Genomic DNA, 5,064 nt, shown 5'->3' on the forward strand with positions numbered 1-5,064 from the left:
TCCTCTCCCAGTGGCTCCGAGTGGCCCCCTTTTTCCCCAGTGGCCTACCAGCAGTCCATGAGACGCCCTCTTTCCCAGTGGCCCCTGAACAGGCCCTCTCCTTCTTCAGTGGCTTCCCAGTTAGCTGCCTTCTTCAGAGGCCTCCTGACAACCCTGGAGGCCCACTCTTTCCCTAATGGTCAAAGTGACCCTCCCTTTACCCTTCAGGTAGCCAGAATCCTTGGCTTCCCAGCAGTCTTCTTGGCCATTACCTCCATGTGTACTAGACTGGACCCCTGGTGAGTGCCAGGAGTAGAGCAGGGCTGACCTAAGTGTATGCAAGCCCTGCCCAGCCACAACAGCTTACCAAAAAGTGGCAAGAAAAAAAAAAAAAAAAACAGTCATGTTTAACTACAGCCTATAAAGAACTGAAGTTTTGCATTAAAAAAGTCATACTTTGTTACATGATGTCATTAATATATAATTATGGAATTTATGTTCTATGTCAACTTCAACTTACATAGAGGATTATTAAAAACAAGAGAATTCTCTCTAAAGTGGTAACTTATAATTTGACAAGTGTTACAGAATAAAAGGCCCACCCCCAAGCTGCAGGGGGCCCTGGGAGGGGTGCAGCATCCGGCGGTTATAGGCGGTGGTGCCCGGGTGGCAGAGAAGATAAAGCGGCTAATGAATGGGCATACATGCCACATCCTCCACAGCTTACAGGCTGAGCTGCGCCAAGCCGACACCCCAGGACGTGTAGAAAGATCATGTATGGGCTGTTAGCATGGTGGGTCTCCTGTCTGAGACCAGAAGCAAATCTTTGCTCCACACACTGGTGTCCACACTGAGAAGGGTTGAGTAGGAGCACAGAATACTCTGCCCTGTGACAGTGTGCCCATGTGCACTGCACACTTTGTTCCCAGTACAGTCGTGACCAGCCATATGCATAGAAACACCTCAAAGATGGAATTATGAAAAAGTGAAGGAATCTGCATCTGGGACACCAGTGAGCATTTGGGCAATTTTATTAACCTGAAATGTCGGGATGATGAAGCAGCCAGGATAGTTATGGTTGGCCATGGTGGATAAGCAGGAAGTTTGTCCCAAAGGGGGCAGTGATTTTAGTTCAGAGAAAGTATATTTCAAAATAGAGAAGGAAGGTGACTAAATCCCTACTCACAGTTTAGAAAGGGTGGACTTTAAGAATAAGCCGGAGGGCATGAGACAGACAGTGGTGATGAGCAGGCAGAAATCAGGGTGGCCAGCTGTCCCTGTCAGGCCCCTGGGAAATGCATACCTGTGAGAGTGAGGCTGAGTATGGATCACTTTTCTCCCAGTATAGCAGCACACTGTACAATGTAGACATGGAAGCTGTGACTCAGAGCCTTCTTTCCAGCTGACATATAAGCTCCAGGAAGAAGTCTCCTCCTTGGAAGCATTTCTTCATCTCACCTCGAGACAGCACTAAAGTAATATGCACATACTGCATGAAGGAATTCAGTAGGGGCAAAAATGAAAAGGATTTAAGTACAAGCTGCCTCATGAGACACGTGAGGCGGGCCCATCCCACCAAGCTCATTCAAGAAGACAGAAGTATGTCAGCAGGGTCTTCCTGTCCTGCCCCCTTGCTCCTCCTTCTACCACAGCCTGCAGATGTAGGGGACCTCAGTACTGCACTCTCACCCATCAGACTTGTTCAGAAAATGGCTCCTAAGATCCCATACCCTGACCGGATAATGGAAGAGTCTGTGACCATGGTCTCTTCTGAAGAGGTGTCCTCAGACATATCTTGTCAGCGAGAAGTATAGCAGAGAAGAGGCCCTGGTGCACTTGTCCCCCTACCTTTCCATGATCCATTATGATGACACTGAAGAGAGTATGACAGAGAGAAACCTTCCCCTTCCCAAGAGCACATCTTTGTCAAGGAGGAGGCCAGTTATCTGGAAGCACTTCTGTCACCACTTGACAGCTCTAAGGCCATCTGTATGTACTGCATGAATGAGTTCAGCAGAGGGAAGAATGGGAAGGACCTGGGCACAAGCTGCCTCATCAGATACATGTGGAAAGTACACCACTCCATTGTGCTCCAGGAGAATGGAGGCAGCATGGGTATCCCCCCCCCTTGTACCCCACACTCCCTACTCTGCTGCTTGCCCTGCTGCCCCCAGAGGGGGATCCAAACTCTGTATCATCATCTCCAGGGAAGCCAGCCAAAGAGTTTCCGGTTACTTCCTCATCCCCAGACAGGCAGGGCAGTGACATACCGTCGCATTCAAATCCTGGAGACATCATGTCCTAGGAAAGCATGTCCATGTTGTCATCTTCCGATGATCCAGGTGAGACCTCTATGGTATCCTCTCCAGAGAAGCAACTGGGAAACATGACAAGTCCAAGGTTTGAATCAGCCACTGTTTTCCAGCAAACAAAAAGGTCATGAAAACACTGAAATCAGAAGTCTGGCACCACTTTTCTCTGGCCCCCATGGACAGTTTGAAGGCAGTATGTTGGTACTGTAACTGTGTCATCAGTCATGGGAAGAAGGGAGATGTGGGCACCAGCTGTTTGATGCAGCATCTGTACATATGCCACCCTGAGGTTCTTGGGAGCCAGAAGGGCTTTCTTGGTAGAAGTTTGGCAACTTCTCCATATGCCACTTTGGCTTCTGCAGAAAGTTCCTCCAAATTAACTGACTTGCCAGCAATAGTCAGAAAAAAACATCAAGGCATGTTACCTGCGAAAAGCAAGAAGACCTCAAAGCTATGGAACCACTTTTCTATCTGCTCTGCAGACTCCACTAAGGTAGTGTGTTTGCACTGTGGCTGGACTACCAGCCGCAGCAAGAAACCCACAAATCTGGGCACCAGCTGCCTCCTGAGACATCAACAGTGGTTCCATGGCCACATGCTCAAGACCGACATCTCAGAGGCCACAGCACTGTGCTCTCCAGGCATCTGTGGGCCACTGAGCATGGAGACATCAGGAGCTTCCTCTTTCCTTGACACCATGGAAAAGTTCTATGACTCTCACGCCGTTGCCAAAAACGTCACAAGTCTCATAGCTGAAATGATTGCACTTGACCTTCAGCCATACTCTTTTGTAGACAATGTTGGCTTTAACATGTTGCTCAAATACTTGAAACCTCAGTACTCTTTACCCTCCCCTTCCTACTTCTCTAGGACAGCTATACCAGGTATGTATGACAATGTGAAACAAATAATTATGTCACATATGAAGGAAGCTGAGTGTGGTATGGTCCATTTCACCTCTGGAATATGGATGAGTAGCCAGACCCGTGAGTACCTAACCCTCAAAGCTCACTGGGTCACCTTCGTGTCCTCTGACCACATTGTGAGGACCACCACTGTTCAGCACTTTTAGACGTATCACAGATTGACTGCGACTATAGTGGCAATGGCATTCAGAAGCAGCTGGAGGGCTGATGGGAAGCCTGGGTGACCTCCATTGGGCTTCAGGTTGGCATCACAGTCACTGACAACCCAAGCATAGGGGAGACACTGAGTGAGGGGGAATGGTCAAGTGTGCAGTGCTTCAGCCACACGGTGGACCTGATTGTAAGCGAGGCCCTCAGGAGCCGGAGGATGGTGTAGAACTTACTGAGCATTACTTGGAAGCTGTGTGAGTGAGTCCATCAATCGCCCAGAACCAGAGAGAAGCTTGCTGAGCTGCAGAAGGAGTCTGAGCTGCCACAGCACCAGCTCATCCAGGATGTGCTGTCCAAGTGGAGCACATCATTCCACATGCTTGAATGGCTCATTGAGCACAAGAGGGCAGCTAATGAGGTGTCCGTTGAGTGTAGCTACAGAGAACTGATCAGTTGTGACCAGTGGGAGGTCATGCAGTCTGTATGTCATGTGCTGAGACCCTTTGATGCTGCAAGTTGGGAGATGAGTGCCCACATGTCCACTCTGATCCAGATTATCCCCATGATCCACATTCTCACAGGGAAAGTCGAGATGCTCTTTGGAGAGACGATGGGCATTGACACCATGCCAAAGTCACTGAAGGAAGCCATGGCGAGCCGCCTGTCCACTACCTTCCATGACCCCAGGTACATCTTTGCCACACTGCTGGACCCTCACTACAAAGCCTCCCTGTTCACAGAGGAGGAGGTGGAGCAGTACAGGCAAGACTTAATCAGGGAGCTAGAAATACTGAATTCTACCTCAGAGGACAAGGCCACTTCCAATGGCTGTGACTCAGAGTCCCCATCGAAAGACTTTAGTGCAGAGGAGAGCCTGTGGTCACTTATGGCACCAGTGAAGAGAAGAAGTCAGAGAGAGAAGCTACCTGAAGACATGGTGCTCGCGTATCTGGAGGAAGAGGTGCTGGAGCACAGCTGTGACCCGCTTACCTACTGGAACCTGAAGCGGTCCTTCTGGCCAGGGCTTTCTACCTTAGAAGTCAGGTTTTTGGACTGCCCCCCCAAGTACAGTCCCCTCAGAAAAGCTTTTCAGCACACCCACAGAAGCTGGCAGCTACCAGCCCAGGCTCACCACGGAGCATTTTGAAAAGCTGATTTTCTTGAACGTTAATCTTCCCTTGATATACTTTCGTACTAGCACACGACAGGCCACAATGCTCACTGTTGTGCCAGGGCTGACTTGCCTGGCAGGGCCATGGAGGACACCAGATCAGGCATCTGGGGCCACTTGCCAGCTCTCATATATGTCCACATGTGCCTTACTCCTTCTGGCCAGGTATCATGGTGTGTTTTAGAAGTCCACTAGAGACAGCCTGTCTTGTAAGTTATGAAATTGGGTGATCAGGTTTAATTCCTAACTGTAAAGGTTCTTAAAACTTAGGGGTATAATTTGTTTTCCTAGAATGGAGAGAAGATGTAAACAATTTATGTGTAGCTTTTTTATTCAGTTGTGTAAAAAACCACAAATCAGGTGATGTATTTTAATTAAATGTTGCTTTAATTGCAACAAAATGGCTTTTGTGACTGTCAGATGAAACCTGTAAATAGGAAGTAAAGGTTAAGCCATTCTGACTGAGCAATTTTTCACTGCAGACTTTAAAGTGTGTTGAGAGACTGTTCTGAAAGCTGATTACTAT

At 48.5% G+C, this 5,064-nt stretch overlaps 1 pseudogene; it reads left to right on the forward strand.

Annotated features, from left to right (window-relative positions):
* The first annotated feature begins 1,063 nt into the window (after nucleotides 1-1,063).
* LOC123459422 lies at nucleotides 1,064-4,722 on the forward strand (annotated as a pseudogene).
* The last annotated feature ends 342 nt before the right edge of the window (nucleotides 4,723-5,064 follow it).

The sequence above is a fragment of the Jaculus jaculus genome, chromosome 3 (assembly GCF_020740685.1).
Source record: "Jaculus jaculus isolate mJacJac1 chromosome 3, mJacJac1.mat.Y.cur, whole genome shotgun sequence".
NCBI classification, from domain to species: domain Eukaryota; kingdom Metazoa; phylum Chordata; class Mammalia; order Rodentia; family Dipodidae; genus Jaculus; species Jaculus jaculus.